The 21,955-nt window shown below is 46.5% G+C and overlaps 1 long non-coding RNA gene across 1 annotated transcript; it reads left to right on the top strand.

The window, feature by feature from the left end:
- The first annotated feature begins 9,610 nt into the window (after positions 1 to 9,610).
- On the top strand, positions 9,611 to 13,445 carry LOC124234860 (uncharacterized). The gene is made up of 3 exons (XR_006887428.1): positions 9,611 to 9,713; positions 10,417 to 10,608; positions 13,284 to 13,445. It is a non-coding gene; the product is annotated as an uncharacterized LOC124234860 (long non-coding RNA).
- The last annotated feature ends 8,510 nt before the right edge of the window (positions 13,446 to 21,955 follow it).

Genomic DNA, 21,955 nt, shown 5'->3' with positions numbered 1-21,955 from the left:
GGGGTGTCAGTTACATGAGGTTGCCAGACAGTAACCAACTTAAGTTCTTGCCTCTGGCATTGATTAAGAGCTTCTAGAGATAAGACCATCCCCCCTTCTTCCTGGCACAGAGAGGGAGGCATCTTCACAGATAGAGGTTTCCCTTAGAAATGTAAATGTTTCCCAACAAAGGGGCAAACAAATTCCACTCCTTGGAGCCTGAATCTCATCTGTAGTTTCAAAACTAACCAGCCTAAAAATCCTCATCATAAGCCATTTTAAAATTAAGCAGCCTAAAAATCCTCATCAGAACAGATTGGCGGTTACCAGAGGGAAGGGGGTGGGGGGAGGGCAAAAGGCGTAAAGGGGCACATGTGTATGGTGGCGGATGGCAACTAGACTTGTGGTGGTGGACACGATGCAGTCTATACAGAAGTCAAAATATAATAATGCACATCTGAAATTTATATAATGTTGTAAACCAATGTGACGTCAATTAAAAAAAAGAGAGAAAATTACCTCTGGTAATTGCTCTCTTTCTGGGCCAGGCCCCTTTTTTAATTCTTTTAGGCAGCTAAGGGAGAGAGAAAAGTTTTTCCTGAATCTGGGTCTTGATCGCCTCAGCTCAAAATAATCCACATGCCAGAGTGGCACATTTTGGGGTGGATATTCTGCTGCCTTTCAGCAGGGTTGGCTTCTTCTGAGGCCTCTCTCCTTGGCTTGTCGGTGGCCGTCTTCCCCCTGCCTCCTCATGTGGCCTTCTCTCTGTGTGTGTCTGTGTCTGAATCTCCTCTTCTTGTAAGAAGACCACTCATAGTGGATGAGGGTCCCCCAATGACCTCATTTAACCTTAATCACCACTTTAAAGGCTCTGTCTCCAAATACAGTCACATTCAGAGATAGTGGGGGTGAGACATCAACGTGGGACTATTAGGGGACACAGTTCAGCCTGTGACAGCATGTGTGTGTGCACTTGCAGAAAGCCCAGCAGTTCCGGGGACACCCCGACCAGCCGCCTGTCCTGTGGGAACCCTGGTGTGTAAGAACCTGACTCCTTCCTGCCTCATCCCGGGTCTGTGAGTCTGTGGCCAGGCTGAAGAGCTCCGAGCTGTCACAGGTGAACACGCTTCCTCAGGTCTCAAGATTTGAGATGAATTCCTCAAGTTCGTGCACGGTTTAGCCTTCTGTCCACGCCACACCTTCCTCAAGCGCCGTCATGGGACAATGTCACCTTCACGAGCCCACCCGTGCTGACATTCCCTGTGGTGGAAGAGGAACGGCTTGACCAACGTGGCTTCCCCTCGAGGACAGTGCCAGTGGTGTTCGCACCAGCCCCCTGGCTTGACTCTGCCCCTGGGAGCCTGCCTCCTGCATTATCACCCGGTGTGTGTCCCTGAGGCCAGATTCCCCAGTTTTTTCTTTTGTAAAGCTAGAGAAGACATTTTGAGACTCTTGCTGGTTAGTTAGGCTTGTTCTTTCATAGTGAAAGAACTGTTCGTGGCCTTGAGGGAGGATGTGGCAAGAGTTAATTCCAGACCTTCTGTCTGGAATGGATTATTACCTAATAGGCCTGCTTTTATGGGAACTGAACAAAGAGCTGCTGACAGTCTCAACTGGTGGCTGTTCCCAGGACAGCTGCACAATTATTTTGCTTCTGGGCACAGCATGCACAAAAGGAGGGGCCTGGGGACACACGGACTTTTCATCTGAACTAGAGAAGTCCTGAACCATGAGCCACCAATAAAGGGTCTCGAAGGGGCTCTGGGGCTGCAGGATTCTCCTGAGGGTGGACGCACAGGCCGCAGGCCAGTAAATGCCACAGGGCAGTCAGCACAGGGCCTAGCCCAGGGTCCACTCTGTAATTGTCACTCACTAAATGTTTGTTGACCGAATGACTGATTGAAAGCATGAAAAATACGATTTACAGGGAGGAGAATGTGTTCCAGACAAGAAAGAGAGGACAGGAAGTACTGGAGCGAGATTATTACTAGCTTCCTTCGGGAGAGGTAACTGTGGTGGTGACACTGCCTTTGAGGAAAGCTTTCAGTCAAGAGACACATCAGTCTGCCTAAAATTACTCATTAAGTACCCATCGTATGCAAAACATTGAGAGGCAAATAAAAGATGTTTTCTCAGGAATTTCTATTTCCTGCTTATGTGTTATATTTAAAAAACCAAAATAGCAACTATAGACATGTATTAATCAGCGTTCTCCAGAGAAACAGAACCAATGGGATATACGTAGATACATAGAAAGAGGGGTTTTTCCCTCTAGCTTTACTGAGATATAATTGACATATAACATTGTGTAAGTTTAAGGTGTATAACGTGCTGATCTGAGAAAGAGATTTACTGTGAGGGATTGACTCAGCAATTATGGAGGCCTAGAAAGTCCCACAATGGGCCACCTGCAAGCTGGAGGCCCAGGAAAGCTGGCAGGGCAGTTGGAGTCCAAAGCCGAAGGCCTGAGCACAGAAGCGCTGATGTCCAAGGGCCAGAGAAAACATGGCCCAGCTCGAGAGGAAAGAGAGAAAATTCACCTTCTTCTGCCCCCTATTCTGTTCAGGCCCTGAACAATGGGATGATGCCCCCTCCGTTGGTGAGGGCGACCTTCACTCAGTCTATCTATTCAAATGCTAATCTCTCTCTGGAAACACCCTAACAGACACACCTGGAGCAAGGTTTCACCAGCTCTCTGTTCATCCCTCAGCCCTGTCAAGGTGACACATAAAATTAACCATCACAAGATGTAAGGAAAATGACTAGCAGGGAAATTGAAAAATAACCGTAATTGACTATAATGAGGTTGTGGGATTCTGGCTAAATTCATTTTTTCTTCCTTTTTTACTTTTTGGCTTTTAACATTAAAATAGGTTTTTTAAAGTAAGTTAAACCTCTGCTGTTGTGATCAGTGCAATCAACTTGGGCCCTTCCTGGAAACCTAATCTCAGTCTTAGAGGATGGGGGGGTCAGGAGGTGGGGGGACGACCCAGCAAGGGCCAACTCGAGCCAGAGTCAGCCTCTCTGTGGAGCCACAGCTGCCCAAGGTGTCACTCATTTTGCCCCAACGACCTGAAAATTTGGCTTCATTTTTTACTCCTCTCTCTCCTATTCTTCCACTCATTCATTAGTCAGATATTTATTAAGCAACTTCCTGTGAGAAATGAGCCACATCGGGCCCTGGGCGTAACAGAAAGAGAATCAGGCCCAGGGTTCCAGCTCTGGCTTGTAGAGGAGACAGATATTTAAACAAAAGGGGACAGAACAGGAACAATTACGTGATTTTGGAGCTCAGGGCTAGGAACCTGAGCGTCAAGGAGGGGAGGCTTCCTGGAGGAGGTGATACATTGGAGGCAAGTCTCAAAGAAAAGTTAGAAGACATATAGTCAGATTTTCTACAAACAAGGAACTCTGCCAGATAGGCATGGAGGTTTCAGAGAATCGTGGAAGGTAATGCGTGTTGTTTATATGAAGAGGCTGTGAGGACACCAGCCTGGAGCCAAAGGTGCCGGAGGGAAGGGGACACAAAGTAGGTGTGGTCAGACTTGGAAGGGCCTGGACTGCCCTGCAAAGAGTGTGGGATTATCCTACAGACAGCGCATTGCTTGAGTCATAAAGCAGAGTGAGGACATGGTAACATTGGTATTTTAGCAAGAAGGGTAGGGATGCCAGATCAAGGGCCAGAAGAGCGGTGAGAAGGCCAGGCGCAGGTGGGGTGGTGAAAGTGTGATCTAAAGACCCAGCAGTGGGTGTGGACAGGATACTGTGTTGCTGTGACTTGCAGGTCAGTCGGCAGGGGAAGGCCAATGGGTCCAGGCAGTCTCGAGCAGCCATCTCCCAGCATCTGCCCTCTGTCTGCTGGCACCAGCTTCTGGGTGCTCTTCAACCCCCGGCTCCTGGCTCTTTGCCTTCTCTCCCAGGATTTCCTAGTGAACACACCGCAATGCCAGGATACTCCCTTACGTCCTCACAGACCCATTTGTTTCTGCAGCTGACACTGTCCTCACAGGGGCCCCGGGGCTGCCCTCCCACCTGTGTGGCCGGAATGCATCCTCCAAGGGTCAGTGTCAGGCTCACCTCCTCTGTGAGACCTCCTCATGGAGGCTCCTCGAAGAGTGCTCTCCCTCTCATGATTCCTATAGCACTGATTTCCACACTCCACCGTCGTTGTTTTCCACCGTTATTTACACATTTTGACCTCGTGTCACGTCTTTTAAGTATAGAGTGAGCTCTTTGTGGGAGAGATGACATGATTTAAACACTTTTCTGTAACTCACGGAAGCCGGCACAATGCTGCCTGCACAGTAGGAGTCAATAGATCATTGACTGATTGATCACTTGTCAACCTGCCCAGCAGAAGGTTTATCCACGGCACCGTAGCTCTGCTGTCTTCAGCGTTACTGGGTGGTGTGCGGCAGTGAGAATGGGCCCTGGACGTGAAGTCAGATGCCTTGGCCCTTTACTGGAAACTCACAACCTTCGGCCAGTCATAACCTCTCTGGGTTCTCATTTCCTCATCAGCAAAATGGCAAGGACTAATCTGTGGTTGCTAAATACTTTTCACTTTTTATAGGCACTGGAACCCCCTTTCAAATGCGGACCTGTTTATGTGCAATAGATGAAAGAGAAGCTGCTGTGGACCAAACCGTCATCTTCCCTTCTCCTCCTCCTTCCCTTCCATCCACAACAGACTTAGAAACAAATTTGAAAACCCCTAGACTGGGTGGTCCCTTAAAAGGTAAACTTCCGGCGCCAGCCCCATGGCCAAGTGGTTACGTTTGTGTCCTCCACTTCAGTGGCCCAGGGTTTGGATCCTGGGTGCGGACCTAGCACTGCTCATCAGGCCATGCGGAGGTGGCGTCCCATATAGCACAACTAGAAGGGCACAAGTAGAATATACAACTGTGAACTGGGGGGCTGTGGGGAGAAGAAGAAAAAGAAAGAAGATTGGCAACAGCTGTGAGCTCAGGTGCCAATCTTTAAAAAAAAAAAACTACAAACTTCCAAGACTCACACACCTCCGGGGTTCTAGGGTGGCAAAGATGACCAGTTTGACGGCTCTAGGTCTGTGTACCACTCATGTCTATACACGCCATGGGTGGGTCTAGGCTAAGGCCTTGCTCCAGCCCATGCTCACTAATTATAGCAAAGCAGTTACTGCAAAATTTCCCGAGGAAACCAAAGCTAGGGTTTGGTTTCCACTTAGCTTGAGCAACTTCCTTCCAGGGCACTCAGCCTCCTCAACAAACCATTCTCTTTCAACACAGGCCGTCCAATAACACACAAGGGTTGTGATTGTACGTTGGACATAAATGTATAAATGCACTTTGGGGTGGATTGGATGTTTACATGGATTTGATCGTTCACCTTGAAAATCTTGAGAATTTGGACTAGGTTGAGGCCACAGTTCATGGGCAAGGTGGAGGCAAGGCACAGCTAAGGATATAATGATAGATTTAAACTAAATAGTGTTAGATCGAGGCCCAGAGGACATTTCACATTTCACTGGTAGTCACCTAAAAATAACTTAAACCACGCTAAAGCGATCCGAGGATTTCGTTACCTGAAGACTCCCTTTCAAAGTTTCGTCTCCTCTGCAGGACATCTGAGTCCCTCCCCTCCCCGAGGCCAGCCCACCCAGCTCGGCCCCCCACCGCTCACCAGCAGGTTGGGCAGGAAGCTGAGCCTTCGGCCTAGCCAGGCTCTGAGGAGAAACAGGAAACAGCCCAGTTAGCTAAGTCGGTGCGTCAAAGAGGCCCGAATTCCTGAGTTTGCTTTCCTATGACTTGTTCCTAGTCCAGACTAGTGTTTGAACTGGTTTTGGTTGATGGGCTCCAAGAGCTGTTTTCAGATTTTCTAAGCTTTTCCCCTTTCTGTGGACGCTTTGACCTCAATTTCCCAACCACTGCTTGCTGGTCATCACTTTTGTCAAACTTTCACTTCCAGGTTGTTAGGGCTTTCTCTCTCGATATATAAACATATAGATATGTGTATATACATAAATAACTTCCAACTTCAGCTTTTTATGTCCCTAAGGAAACAACTGTGGTCAGAGATAGCCCACTGAACCTATCTGCCCTTGAACAGCAGAGTGCCTGTTCTCTCCTCCGGGGTGGTGGTCACACAGACTCGTGGGAACCCCGTCACCCCCAACAGAAGAGCTTCTCAGAGTAGCAGGTACATGCCTATGGGGGAGTCAGACCAAAAGAACCCTGGATGGTGTGGTGGGGGTGGGGGTGTGTGTGTGTGTGTGTGAAGTGTACATAGAGACACAGAGACAGAGAGAGTTTTGACTCTTACCAAGAGGCTTTGTCAGTATCAACAGCATCCAAAAGTGAATGAGCTGCCTATTTTGTTTATTGGATAATTGTCTCCCTTTGGGATTCCACGTAGGTGATGGTTCTGGCTATGGATATTTACTAGACCATCCAGGAAAGGGCCTAGAAATTGAAGGAGGTTAGAAGAACTCCAGAACTTTCTGTAGTGGTTTCTAGTCTTCCTGTGGAATGTCCAGCCTGCCCTATGTGGGTTTTGCACATAATGACTGCCCTGTCTCAAACTTGCCTTCACTTCTGTAATCATTCGTCTCCACAGTCATTCATTTCGTTTTAATTGCTCTCAGTCAACCATACAGTTAGTGGAATTTAAGAGCGACCAGCTTATCAGCCCCAGGTTCCAGAAGGTTCTGCATATGTTTATTATGCAACAAGCACTTGTTTTGAGCCCTTGACCTCATTTAACCCCAGGAGACCAGTAACGCAGTGAATGTAGGATTTGAACCCCCGCAGGCTGACTGGTGTCTGGGCTTCAATCCCCACATAGCAGCAGTACAGAGCGTGCTTCTTAGAGCCAACATTCCTAAGCTTTTTGGCATGCTAGCTGTGAGATCTTGGGGGAGTGATGTCGCTTAACCTTCCTGGGAGTTTCCTCATCTGTAAAATGGGATGAAAATAGTCATACCCACATGATAGGATGGCTGAGATGATTAAACGACTTACTAGGTATAATGCGCCTGGTGCATCACAGGCAGCACGTGTACTGACCGTTATGTTTCTTATGCCACACCTGCCTCTGTGTTTATACCCCGACTTTAACACTAGAACAGATTTTTACACTTTTTACTTGGAAAAAATTTCAACCTTACAAAAAAGTTCCAAGAAAAGTACAAGGAACTGTGTACATTCTTCAGATCCACTGATTGTTAATCTTTTGCACATCTGCTTTCTCTCTTTTTTTCTCCTCTATCATGATATCATTATTGATATTCTGCTAAACCATTTGAGAGTTAAGTTGCAAGTATTTTGCCCCTTCCATCTAAGAACAAGGACATTATCTTATATAACCACAATGCAATTATCCTATTCAGGAAATTGAACATTAATACAATACATGATCTAACATACAGTCCATATTCAAATTTCACCAGTTGGAATCACATGTTGCTTTCGCTTGCTGTGTCACATTGGACTCCTTTAATCTGGGCTAGCTCTTCAACCTTGCTTGTCCTTCATGTTGTATCACGCAGAGTCTGTAGAATGCTTCACATTTGGGCCTGTCTGATTTGTTCCTCGTGATTAGGTTCGGATTATGAAACTTTGGGCAGAAATGTTACATAAGCGATATCTTCTCACTGCATCGTGCCAAGAGGCACATGATGTTCGTTTTAATCTGTGGGGAGATACCATGAGACTATAAATATCCTGTCCCCCTCAAACTTGCACCTGGCAGTTTGTAGAACAGAGCAGAAGGCCACACACTCTGTGACACATGTGCCCAGTCTGCACCTGGCCGCCCACACCCTGCCTCGTGTTGCATGCTCCTCCCTCTGTCTCCCCGCTCCCCTACTTTAAGGACAGGTCTGCTCTTCATGCCCCCTCTCCACCCCTTCTCCGCCCATCACAGAGTTTGAAACAGAGCAGGGACTCCATAAATGCTTGTCAAATGGAAATAAATACAAAATATATCATCTGAAGTCTTGTATGTCTGCTCAGGAGTAAGCGCCTCAACAGTAGTGCCTTTCAGAAAGATTGCATTTATCGCTCATGGAGGTGGGGCCTCAAAGAGCACAGATATCCTTCTTTTCATCTGCCTTTGGGGAATTCAGACTGAGAGAACTCTTTGAAGTTAAGTGTGAACATAGCTGCCATCCCAGCAGCTCTGCTCCACATGGTGTGCTGGTAGCAGGGAGCAGGAGACGACCTAGGTGTTCCTCCCTGGAGGAAGAGAGAAGCAAAATGTGATAGATGCCTGCTCATTCATGTACTCAACAAGTATTTATGAAGGACCTATTGTGGCCTGGCACTCTGAATTGCTGAGGGCACAGCTGTGGTTAAAACAAAGGACCCTCTCGTGGAACATACATTTTAGTGAGTGCTAACAGACAGTAGACAAATATGACCTGCACAGACGTGTGCACCTGCACACACACACACACACGCACACATGTAGGGGTCCAGGGAGAGGCAGGGCTGGAATACTTCGCGCGGTCAGAAGTAATAAACTAGATTTACAAACTAACGTGAACAGAACTTAAAACCGTAGTCAACTAAAAAAAAAACAAAAACCATAGTCAACTGAAAGAACGCACAGAATAAAATTGGTGGCACAGTACCATTTATAGAACTTGATAATACGTACACAAAAATGAGGCAATATATGTAAATGTGTGTATATATATACACGTATACCCATGTATACATTCAGGTTTACATGTACATCTAAGGACACATGTAAATGTGTTAGTGTGCAAATGTAATGGGGGCGAGAATGGAAGTTTGGAAGCGGGTAAAGGGGAAAACATAGAAAATAAAACAAGAGAGGAGCTTTGCCTGGGTGGATGATAGGGGGCCAGGAACAACTGAATACACCTGAGGTCCAGAAAGAATGAGGAAGGGAGATTTTGTTACCAAGTATGCAGAAATGAATGCATTCCCTGGTGTGTTCTGGGACTGGGGCTGTCCAGGAGTCTCTGTGCTTCTCCCTCTGCCCTGGGAGGCTGTCTCAGGACAGCACAGCCCACAGGCCCACCACCTCAGGGGAGCAGCAACGGGGCATGGTAGCAGGAAGATGTGGGCAAGCATGACGCAGGGAGCCCCTCCCAGCATGTGGCCACCTTCACTTGGTCACACAGATCTGATTCACATGCCAGCTCCATCACCTACTAGATATATGACCTTTGGGCAAATTGTTTAATCTCGTTAAAGCTCAGTTTCCCGATCTGTGAAGTGGGAATGATGACAGCAATCACTAGAGGGTGGTTGTGAGGATCCCATGAGCCAATGCATGTAAGCCCTTGTCACAGGGCCTGGACCACAGTGCAGTCTTGGAAATTCTTAGTTATTAGCATTCTTCCCTTTTGCTACCCTAAACAGATTGCCAGACTAGATTAGTACCATCTCTCTGCACATTTGGAACACAGTTGACATCCTATGGCAGGATACTGGTAACTTCTGCCAAATGACCCTGCTGCTTCCATTTTCTAAACACAGCAAACCTGACCCTTCACGGTCAGCTCCAAGGATCAGGGGCTGGAGATCACGCAGCACAAACTCCACCCGGGCGTGTTCCCGTGCAAGAACCCGAGGAAACCCGACACTGCCCTATTGATCTCCTCTCTGGGAAGCTGGTGAATCGCGCATGTTCATTTTTCACGCACTGTGTTCAGGACAGCTTCCTTCTTCTAGAAATTTGGGATGGAATCTCATAACTGATTGAGTCAAAGCACCAGGAAGAGGGTGAGTGTGCGTGTGTGTGTGTGTGTGTGATCTTATTCTGGGTGGTTGCTGAGTTCTCATTTCTGGTTTTCATTTTATGGCACCTGCACGCAGCTCCAGCCCAGGCCGAGTAGGTCAGCCAGTGTTTACGCCTGGTGTTGGCAGGTTAGCTTTGCCAGGAATTATGAGCACTGTTTTGAAATCTGTACTGATGGCACTAGATTGCAGCATGGCAATAATTACAGGACAACCCAGAGTTTCACCGGGACAAAGGGTGGAGCAGCTCTTTGAGGTGAGATTACAGAGAGGCTCAAAACTGCCCCACCCTCTGTGTGATGGAGGGCAGAGGAGAGAAGGGCCCCCTGGGAGGAGTGGGGCACGCAGCTGTGAGCCCCAGCCTGTGGCAGTTTTACCCTCAAAAGCACGAGTAAACAAGTATAACACATGGGGTTGACTCCTCAGATGTTTGCAGAAGGTGCCAGATTATGAACTGCCGGTGGTCAGCGACTGTTCTCCCAGAAGCTGGCACAGGGCCTGTCTCAAAGTAGCTGCTCAGTAACTGCAAAATAGACTCCAGGAGTGAGGGAATTTGATTAAAGCTTAGAACAGAAAGTAGCTGTCCCATCTTTGTGCAGTGCAGCTGGCTAAAATGAATACCAGATCTTATGCACATAAGGACATCTGACTGCCACTTTATTGGCTTCTGATCTCTGTTTCCTTTTAGGAATGCAAACTGCAGAGTCTCCCTGGATGTCATCTATATGAACACTCTTGCCAGCTTAGCACTATATTCCTGTTGGCATCGGTGTAGCATTTATGAACCTGCAAAATGCCTCTGATGATGATTCGTTGCTTCACTGGCTAAAAGCAAGGTCCGGGAGACTGGGGCATCTCCAGTTTCCACCGCAGGGTCCAGGTGGGAGCAGGGCAGGATCAGTGGATGTACAGTTGATGAGCCAGGAGAAAGCGAGGTCAATCTCTCTCCTGCCACCTGGGGTCCCGTCTCTCTTAAACCTGCTGAGTCAGACCGCCTGACACAAAGAAACAAGGAGAACAGAGGTTCCTTCTCTCTCCGGTGTTTTGCATCTGGGGTCTTCCAAATCATTTCAAGGCATCTTGTTCTTCCGAATAGTTACTGACTACCGCAATCCATTTTAGGCAGACACAAGTCGTGTGAACCCAGCGTGCTGAGCTTGTGTCCCTGGCAAATTTCAAACTGGGTCTGATGCTGACTCCCTTAGGCTCTTTACTGTGAACATCTCTTCTTTTTAGCATGAGAACTTATCTTTGCTAGCTGAATCACACGATACTGCAAATATATTACTACCCATGGATAATTTCCTTCCAAGATTCCCCCAGCCTTCTGAGTTGAGAGCCAAAAAAGTTTTCGCTGTCGGATAAACTGAATCTATGGGAGCAGGTTTGCCTTTTAGTCGTTGTCTTACAGACAATGGTAACTGATAGTCTTCCTTTCTCCTTCAGCAAATCGATCTCAGTTCTGGAAAGAACTGGCTGAAAAGCTGGTATTCCGACTTGGATCAAGAAGGTCAGCCTCATTGAAAAAAAAGGGCAGGTTTTCAATTTATTACCAAATCCTTTTTAGAGAAGGGCATAACAGCTGTCCTCATGGCTAGGTATCATAAGAGGAAATTAGAATTAAAAAATGTAGTGGTTTCTTGCTTAATGAAGACTGTCTTCTGGTTGCCTGTGTCCTGGAACCAGAGCCCTGGAAGAAGAGCAGTTAAGGAGCAGTGGAAAGAACATGGAATTTGAAGCCAGATATGCTTGGTTTGCAATGCTGCTCTGCTGTTTCTATAGCAAAATCGAGAACCTCTGGTGCTGTTTGATGGTCTAGCTGACAGTTAAGGCCCTGGCTCCCTGCCAATGCACCTGCGTTCACATCCTAGCTCTGTATTTTCTTTTTGAGCAGTTTTGGGCAAATTACTTAATACACCTTGGCCTCAATTACCTCAGTTGTAAAATGAGAATAATCGTTGTACCTATTTGTAAAGTTGTTCTGAGGATTAAATGACTGAATTTATGTAAAGCTTGCAGAATAATACCAGGGACCATGACAATCACTCAGAAAAAAAAGTGGGGAAATGTAGCTGATGTTTTTACAAGTGAAGTTGTGAGGAAGATTAGAAAAGCTATCATTTATTATTTATTTATTTTTTTTTCCGAGGAAGATTAGCCCTGAGCTAACATCTGCTAATCCTCCTCTTCTTGCTGAGGAAGGCTGGCCCTGAGCTGACATGCATGCCCGGCTTTGTCTACTTTATATGTGGGATGCCTGCATGGTGTGCCAAGCGGTGCCATGTCCACACCCAGGATCCGAAGTGGCGAACCCCAGGCTGCCAAAGTGGAACGTGCAAACTTAACTGCTGCGCCACTGGGCCGGCCCCAAGCTACCATTTAAATATCTGGCTCCTACCAGATCCTCAGAATGCTTGCATCCCCCACTGACATTGATATACCTGGAACGTTTACTTATCATGAGCTCGTACAGAAGCTTTGAAAGAGGAAAAAGCAGGACGCAGATAATTTGAGGGAGGGTGTGTTAAAATCACATGGCAGGTGAGGGTGTCCTTCCCCAGCCTTCGTCCCAGGAGGTCTCAGCCCTTCGTCCTCTCTGCCATCCCCTATGCCTCCTGACCTTGCAGCTCAGTGGAGGGGGCCCTTGTAGGATGCTGGACTGGATTCTCTCTCTTTGACGAACCTTTCTTTATAGGGCGGTTTTATCAAGAAAGTGGCCCCAGTCTGGACCCTGAGGCTCTGGCGTGGTGCACCTTCATGTGGAAGTACGGTGCATCCTCCAGAGCAAGGGTCAGCAAACTTCTTAAAGGGCCTCCCAGAAAGTAGTTTCCACTTTGCAGCCATATGGTCTCTGTGGCTGTTACTCAGCTCCACCATTATAGCTCTAAAGCACCACAGACAAGACCTAAAGGAATGGGAGTGCTTGTGTTCCGGTAAAGGTTTGTCCAAGGGCACTGAAATTCCATTTCATTTTCGTGTGTCACGAAATAGTATTTTTCTCTTGATTTTTTTTTCTCAGCCGTTTGAAAATAGGAACACCATTCTCAGCTCACAGGCCACACAAAACAGGTGCGGGGCTGTATTTGGCGGGTGGGCCATAGTTTGCCAACCCCTGAAGATCCCTTTTCCAGGCTCGAAGATTTCCTCTTGAAAATGTCTAGTCATTGTTATTTATTTTTTATTCTGATTTGATGTCAGACTTAATGCCACCGTGTGCGTGGGCTTTCTTCTCTTTGAGTAGACGTGATTTTGATCGTAACATTTGTGTATCTATGAACTGCGGTATGGATGGGCTCATGTAATAATGGACCTGGGCAGCTTTGAGCTTTTTATTCTCTTTTTATTTCAGTTTCTGAATCAGTGTCTGATGGGCACTCATTAATTTTTTTATTGTGATAAAATACACAAAAGGTGAGGATCACCATTGTAACCATTTTGAAGTGTACAACTCAGTGACATTAAGTACATTCACGATGTTGTGCAACCATCAGCACTCTCTAGTTCCAGCACTTTTTCATCACCCCATCCTTAATTTATTTTTCCATCCCTTTGGAGGTTGTCTATGCTACAGTGCGAGCTCTTAGAGGACAGGACCCCATCTTACAAGCAACAGTCAACGCTCCAGGAACACGGCGACAACTCTGCCTTCATCAAGTTAAGAGTCAAAGATGGGGCTGGCCCCGTGGCCGAGTGGTTAAGTTCGTGCGCTCCGCTGCAGGCGGCCCAGTGTTTCGACGGTTCGAATCCTGGGCGCGGACATGGCACTGCTCGTCAGACCACGCTGAGGCAGCGTCCCACATGCCACAACTAGAGGAACCCACAACGAAGAATACACAACTATGTACCGGGGGGCTTTGGGGAGAAAAAGGAAAAAATAAAATCTTTAAAAAAAAAAAAAAGAGTCAAAGAGAGAAATTAAGACAGCTAGACTGGCTTTCAGGAAAAAAACAACAGTTACATTTATCTTCATATTTTTTCTTTCTTGATTTTTCTTTTATTCTACTGTAATTTTAAGCATGCAGTTATATACACCATGACTTGGTAGTTTCGTTTTTCAAGACTTATCCCCAAAATGAATTCTTTTCTCCTAAAATAACTATCACTTCAGTCTCTCTTTCTTGGTGAAGAGTGGGACCCCAACACTATAGCACAAGAACCAAACCAAAGGAGTCCAGTTGGCATAAAGAAGTAAAATAAACGTGTGTACATTTTCCTCATTTTGTTTTCATCCGCATAGATGTCTTTGACATATTGTTAAAGTAAAATAGTAAATATTTAATAATTTAATGTTTAATAATCAACAATTAATGATATTTAATTAAATAATTAATATTCAAAGTAAAATAAATACTAAGTAAATAAATAAAGTAAAATAACAAATGGCCCATGGTAAAACACTCCATCTATGTGAATCTTAACACTGCTAGATGACCAGTGACCCTCTGTTTAAGACGAGGAAACACCTAGCAGATCCCTTTCACACTCTTCAGCTGTTTGTCTCAATATCTGGTTTCTCTAAACCAGGCATCCTCAGACTCATGCAGAAAATGGACTGTGGAGACACCCTATCCTTATTTTGGAGTCACAACCCCAGTGGCGTGCATGTAAAACTGATTTCTAGCTCTGTCAGTGCAGCGCTTCAAGACAGCTTGGCATCAAAAATCCTTTTAGGTGGTTTTTCACCAATAGAAGCTTTCAACTGCCAATTTAAACTTGTCAGGGAGAAGGTGCTAGAAGGTCACGCTGCTGGCACGCCCAGTTGGCAATCTTCCGCCTAACCTCCCAGTTCCTGTTTCTTCGCATGAGGGAGAAGCATGCTTAACAAACCACGTGGCTTGGTGAATGGCGGGAGGGGTGAGCCTGAGATCGGCTCGTAGAGTACTTAAATCCCCAGGCACAGGCAGACGTGGGAGGAATCAATTTCCCCACAGACGTGGTAGTTTTCTCAGAACTGGGTTTACAGCACCTGTAATATATTATTTTTCCCCAAAATAAATATTGCTGCCTGAAGTTGTCTTCATAGCCGCCATAACTCTTGTCAGTATTTTATATGTACAATATACATATATGTGTATATATTTATATATACATATATACTTGCATATACATACATATGTACATATATACACACGTATAATACATGTGTGTGAGTGTGTGTGTATATATACTCACACAGAAAGCCAAAAGACCAATGTGTGACCTCTAAGCTGGATTTGCGGGCTGCTAACCTCAACATTTCAGATCATCTTTTTTTTCTCCGGAAGGAGAAGGGATAACAGACAGTGCTTAGATTCTTGAGTTTAACTGAGGAATGTATTCTTCCCTGTGATCTATTCTGAGGCAGGAGTTTCACGACATCAGAGTGTGAATCCAGTTACAAAGTTGCCCCTCTTCTTCTCACCTGTCAGCACTGCTGCACACGATAGGAAGGAAATAGACTCTTAAATAAATAGACGAGAGGCTCTGATCTCTGCCACCAAGAATGTATTGGAAACCCAGAAAAGCAGTGAATGCGGGAGCTGAGCCCCGCCTGCCTGGGCCTGCTTGTGCCGCTGCGGCTGTAATTGCCCTCCTGTGTACATTACAGCAGAGTCGCAGTCTGACAGGGACAGGCTGCAGAATTTGATCTGGGGAAGTTCTCGTAATTGGATTCTTAGACATGGGCCTGGATGGACCTTCACTTTGGCTGACTTGTCTGGACCATGTTACACCATCTACAAAATCCCAGGGTGTTTTTAGCAGGTAAAATGAAAGACTCAGCGTTGGAATGGCTTTCATGGGCATTCTCTGGGCTGTTTCACCCAGTACAGGCCTGACCACTGCAGTGCCCAGCAGATTCTTCTCCAGCGCAGACAGCAGGGAGCTCACTGCCTTCCTTCCCCACTAAGCCAGCACCCAGGGCTGGCCTCAGGGGCAAGCGACTGACTGTACAGTTGCACAGGACCCACACTCAGAAGGGCCTCGCACTTGGTTTAATGCTCTGCTGTTGCTGTCTTGGAATTCTCAACTTTTGAGCAATGAGGCCCTGCATTTTCATTTTTCCTTGGGCCTCTCAAATTACGTAGTCAGTCCTGACAGCACACTTAAACTCCCCTTACCCACCAACCGCACACAGCACGTTGGTGCAAATGGTCAGCAATTATCTAGAACCCTCTCCCTTGGATCCTGCCCTTGCTCTTGCTTCCTGCTGTGCTCCAGGCTCTAATCCACTTCCGACTCTGGGCTTTTCCACCTGATTCCGGTGCTGCTTTGACTAGAAGTCTTGACACTTAAAGGTTAAACCCTCAGAGGTTGCAGGCTGTGTTCACGTCTTGGTTTTTCCCACTTCTGACGACTTGGGATAAACTCACTGTCCCCCCCTTCCCCCCCCCCCCCCCCCAGCTTGGGTCACAAACTCCTGATGTAGACAGGCCTCAGCCCTATGGGTTCAGTCAGCTGATTCTATTTATAGAGAGTTATTTTGGACTTTTGTTAAAAATTCTTTACATTGAGCCAAAAGTCTACTTCCCTGTGACTCCTACACATTACCAGGTAAATGTGATAGATTACAAGTTATTGAATCAGCAAGTCAATTAACCCAGAAATAAACCGATTGAAATTAAGCATGTCTGTTATAGCTGACAATATTAAACACTCTCACCCCCAATTAAAACATCAGAATGATTCTTCCAGTCATTGTTCACACATCCCTACACAACCAGCTCAGCCTCAGACTTGCAGGTCAGCATCCAACAGACCATCCCCAAACCCCCAGTGTCCCCACTCACCTGCCTCTTGGTTTTCCCTGGCTCCCATTCAGATGGACCTGCTTATGGCTCTTTATCAGACCCTCTTCTCTGACCCCCTTACTCCTCCCGTGCAGCCACCAGGCCCGGCATGTCATTTCATGGTGACAAAAGTCTTCCTAAAAATCATTCACTGGGTTCTGTTTTGTACCCATCACACTGCTAGCATCCCCTGTGTGCCATGCCCTGAATTCTCCTCAGCCCTGGCACAGCAGTGTTCATTTTGACCAATGCTCTGGGTATGCATCCTGCAGCTACGGTTCCCCCAGACAGGACTGCAGCCACCTCCAACAATTCCCTTCTTTCCTGGACCATCCCTCATGATCTTCCTAGACCTGCTCGTGGTAACTCTCACACTCCTTTGTAGCACAGCCTTTCGATGGCACACATGTCGTGTGCGCAAGTGTATTTGTGTGTGTATGTATACGCATGTGTATGTGTGCATGCGTGAGTACACACACAAAGATCATTTCACTCACACCAAGAGGGTTCATTTCATTATGAGGAACTAGCCTCAGACATCATCAAGCCTCTGCCATTTGTGTTCTGAGGTCAACTTTAGCTCAGTACTCTATATGTTATATGACAGCATCTCCAAACTGCATCATCTCCTATCTAAACCCAAACCCCTGGTGGGCCCCCCAGGCCTACCTGCTGTTAATGAACAGCAGTGTTCATTAACCTAGTGGCTCTCGAACCTGGAAGTCCATCAGAATCACTTGGAAAACATTTTTTCTGTGTATATTCTGTGGTAGCACCTCAGACCACTGAATCAGAGGCTCTAGGAGAGGGACTCTGGAATCTGGATATTTCAAAAGCTCCCCAGGCTGACCCAAGTTTGAGAACCACTGCCCTAACAGCAAGCCATCCTCTCCCAAACATAAATAGAGCTTAAGCAGGCATCTGGTCTATCACCCTGCATGAGGTAGGTATCATTATCTCAATATTATGGCTGGAATAACCGAGGCCCTGGGAGACTATGTGACTTGTCCGAGAGGTAGAATGGTGCTAGGACTCAGCTCGTTTGCCTCCCAGGGTCTTCTCTGTCCACCGTCCATGGTACCGCTCACATGTGTGTGTAGGGCAAGATCTATGAGCCCTTGACACGTGTTTGCTATACCACATTCTAGCCCATAACCCTGGAACTGACTTGAGCACACAGGCCACATCCAGACACCACCTGCTTGAAGCTGCCTCTAAAACCCCATGGCCCCATCACAACACTCCCTACTCTGTGCTCTCACAGTCTTGCACAGAGCAGTCATGGAACTGTCGGGGGGTCATTTGCTCATTTGCCTGTACCCCACTACACTCCAGGCTCATTGAGATGGTTGTGGTGCTGTGGAATGTGCACAGACCAGGTTTGACTCAGTTTGGCCAGTGTTTTAGTTTGCTTGGGCTGCCATACAAAGTACCCCAGATTGGGTGGCTTAAAACAACTGAAGCTTATTGTCAAACAGTTCTGAAGGATGGAAGTCCGAAATCAAGTTGTTGGCACGGTTGGTTCCTTCTGAGGGCTGTGAGGAAGAATCTGTTCCATATCTCTCCTCAGCTTCTGGTTTGCTAGCCATCTTAGGCATCCCTTGGCTTGTAGAAACATCATCCTGATTTCTGCCTTCCTCTTCACACGGTATTCTCCCTGTATACGTGTCTGTGCCCAAATTTCCTTTTTATTATGTCACCAGTCATATTGGATTAGAGTCCACCTAATGACCTAATTTTAACTTCTTTATTTTTGTAAAGACCCTATCTCCAAATGAGATCACATTCTGAGGGGTGAGGACACCAACATCATCTTTAAGGGAACACAATTCAACCCATAATAGCCAGTAACTGGTTTCATGACTTTGAGCAAGTATCCGAGACTCAGAATCTCAGTTTCTTCAACTGTGAAATCAGGATTAAAAAAAATACACACTGCACAGGCTTTTTCTTAATAATGATTATCAGATTCGACAAAGCAACTTAAAAAATTTTTTTAAAAACAAGGTATAAAACAGTAAGGTTAGTTGTTATAATTTGGGTTAAAGGAGGTGGGCAACTCTCCATGCTTTCTGTGTGTGTGTTCGCACGCGCATGGGTACCATGGACCGTGACTGCCTGAATCATCAGCTCATCAGAGCCTAAGGCAGACTCTAACAGAAGCCATATATCAAGCAAACATGATGATTTCAAATTTTCACTCAAACGCAAGGATATAGCAGCACTGAAATCAAGAACCAGGCACCTTTGATGCTACTACGTCAGTCTTATCATTTCGTTCACAGTTAGTGGCATGTTCACCAAACCTCCTGACCAGAAAGTCAGGTCTGGTTGGTCTGGGCAGGGCCAAGGGATCTGCATTTTACCTACGACTCAGGTGAGCTTGTTGGACAAATTGGGAACGCAGGTGTAGCGGAACAGCGCCGCTCTCACCACGGTGGACCTGATTTCCCACCTTGGCTCTTTCTGCTGCTGACCAGCCAGGTCTAAGACACTGAATATGGGGACGGGGTTGGGGTGGAGGAGGTGCCTTAGTTTCCTCAACTTTAACCTTGTGGCTGACTTGAAGTTGAGATCTCAAAGTCCTTTCCAGCTCTAAAACATCATCTCTTTGCTTGTTGGTTCAGACATGTCTACATTATAATATGCTCCTTGGACAACCTCTGACATCTTTTTCCACATGTCTTTCCACCAGCTGGAGAGATGAGCACTCTATGCTCAGTGGGTGTCCAGCCAAGCTGACCTGCTGATGGACCAGAGTAAAACATGGAGAAGAGCAACTGACAGGGGAGCCAGCCCAGGAATAGAATGACTTCAGCTCGATCTTTCCCCCTAAGGCAGGGGAAAGGCCATCTCGTTCGTTCTGTCCTCGAGGTTAAGTTGCCAATGAGCTGGACGTGTTCATTTTAGGCGAAGCTTTCCACACAGCCACTTTGTGAACCACTGTTAGGAAAGATGGTTGGTTATTTAAATACCCTTGGCAGACTAAGAGTTTTATGGGGAGCAAATTCTTTTGTTGATTTTGTTTTGTTTCGTTGGATGAAAGAGAGAGAGAGAGAGAGATCCTTCTACACTGCTGGTGGGAATGCAAAATTGTGCAATCTCTTTGGAAAACAATTTTCTAGATCCTCAAAACGTTAAACACAGAGTTGCAATCTGACCCAGCAATTCTACTTCTAGATATAGCAGCACTATTCACTACAGCCAAAAGGTGGAAACAACCCAAATGCCCAGCAATGGAGGAACGGATAAACAATTGTGGTAACTCCACACAATGGACTATTATACAGCCATAAAAAGTAATGAAGTGCTGTTACATCCTACAACTTGGATGAACCTCGAAAGTATAACGTTAAGTGAAAGATATCAGACACAAGAGGTCACATATTGTATGATTCTTTTTATATGAAATGTCCAGAGAGGGCAAATCTATAGAAGCAGAAAGCAGGTTAGTGGCTGCTGCCAAGGCCTAGGGGAAGGGGAAATGAGAGTGATTGCTTAATACTCCAGGGTGTTCTGCAGTGATGAAAAAGATTTGAAACTAGAGAGAGGTGATGGTTGCACAATATTGTGAATGCACTAAATGCCACTGAGTCATACACTTCAAAATGGTTAATTGTGTGTTATATGAATTTCACATCAATAAAAATATAGAGAAAAAAGGTAAGGAAGGGTGTGGTGGAGGGAAGGGAGGAAGAATGGGAAGGAGAGAGGGGGAGGCAATATTATTATTCCTGACATGTGAATTTTCTTAGTTTAAAAGATAATGTGACCATTGAGTCACTGAAACAGAACAGAGTATTACTCTGATTACAGTGACCACAGATCTCCTCTGAGGGGTGGCGGCTCAGCATTTCCTTTCACCAGGAGCAGCCTTTGATACTGCAAGTCACGAGCTGCAGTAGCCAACATTAAGTCTCTGGGTTGACCGGCCGAGGCCCCTCCAGCGTTCTCTCAATCAAGCACCTCCAGCTCAGATGACTCTGCTCTGAGACTGAGCCACACAAGGCTCTTCCAGTCCTGGCGTCTGGTCGACCACCTCAAGGCTCAGTGGTGTGTGGCGTACCCAGGAGAGTATGAGCCCTTCTGGACTGCAGGGTCACTAGCCCTAGGACCCCTTTTCATCAGCTCATAACTGTATAAATCACGTTTTCCCTAGTGCTTGGCAGGGTAAAGACTTGGATTTAAAAAAAAAACAAAACGAAACCTGATGGGGATTCAAGCTGGACAACAGAGAAGACAAGTTGGTCGGTCAGTCTAGAGAAGCATTTGGAAGAGTTTTGGCACACGTCCTTTGCTGCTGGGCTTTGCCGCCCTCATCCGGGTCCCTTTCGGACAGGTCTGGATGAAGGTCCCAGACAGAGTTGACCACGTAACATAACCAGTTCAGTATGAGAATGGAGTTCTGCAGAATTGGTTAACTCACCAGTCAAACCCACATGGGCCATGTAACTGACTGATCTTGGCCGCTTCCCTGGATTTCCCCAGTCAGGACCAGCCTGCTGGCAGTTTGGCATCTACCGGTGGGCTTGAGCCGCCACCACCACCATCAGCCTTAACCAACGGCTGCTTCCCAGATCTCTGACTGAATCTACGTCCCGCTCAGGGGCACTCAGCACTAACTCTGACCATTCCTGGATTCGGGGTCTAGATGGGCTGTTGCTGCAGGATCTCAGCGGAGAGGTTATTTGAAAAGAGGCCGTTGGGACTCCCAGCATAGACCTTGTCATGGTCAGAGTGAGGCACTTTCCAGGCTACGCATAGTGCACGTGCTCCCTCAGAGCCCCTCGGAGCGGAAGCTTCCCCACTGAGCAGGTGGCTGCACCCGGCCGACCCAGGCCCCTGCCCTATCCAGGATGGCCAGTCAGCTTTGTGGGGCAAGATGGACACTCAGCAGATGAGTTAGCATCACAGCCACCTGGGGGATCCCTGCTGGAGTCCCCTGCTCCATGGGAGAGGAGGGGATCCTCAAAGGGACAATACCTACAGAACCTCGCTGCAGTGAGCCTGTTCCGATGCCAAACTCACGGTTCCCTCAACTTTCTGTTACTACTTGCTATTTTTTTCTTTTTTAAATATTTTGACAAATGACTTCATTGTTCTCCAGCCTAAGACTTTCATTAAGCACACAGTCTTTTAATCAAGTAATTAAAAGTAAAGGAAAATTTTAATTTTCAGGGAAAAATTCAAATTTCACTTAAAATTAAATGAAAACAGAATATAGTATTTACGCTAAAAGAAAAAAATGCAGCGTAGTTGTGCGACCCGAGTCCTGATCTGCTTTTCCCCCCAGAAGTGTAATCCTGCCTGAATACCGTCCTCCCACGCCCACAGTAGAATCTGTGCCAGATCATGTCCCCAGGGCTGGAGCTTCCAGGCTCCCGATCACATGGTGCGGCAACTCATGCTTCTTAATCAGAGCATCAGATGATCTAGTCGATGCAGTCTTAGCTTTACAAA

This window comes from Equus quagga, chromosome 2 (assembly GCF_021613505.1).
Source record: "Equus quagga isolate Etosha38 chromosome 2, UCLA_HA_Equagga_1.0, whole genome shotgun sequence".
In the NCBI taxonomy this organism is placed as follows: Eukaryota; Metazoa; Chordata; class Mammalia; order Perissodactyla; family Equidae; genus Equus; species Equus quagga.
Note: the sequence above shows the minus strand (reverse complement) of the source record. Positions and strands in the feature narration are given on the sequence as shown.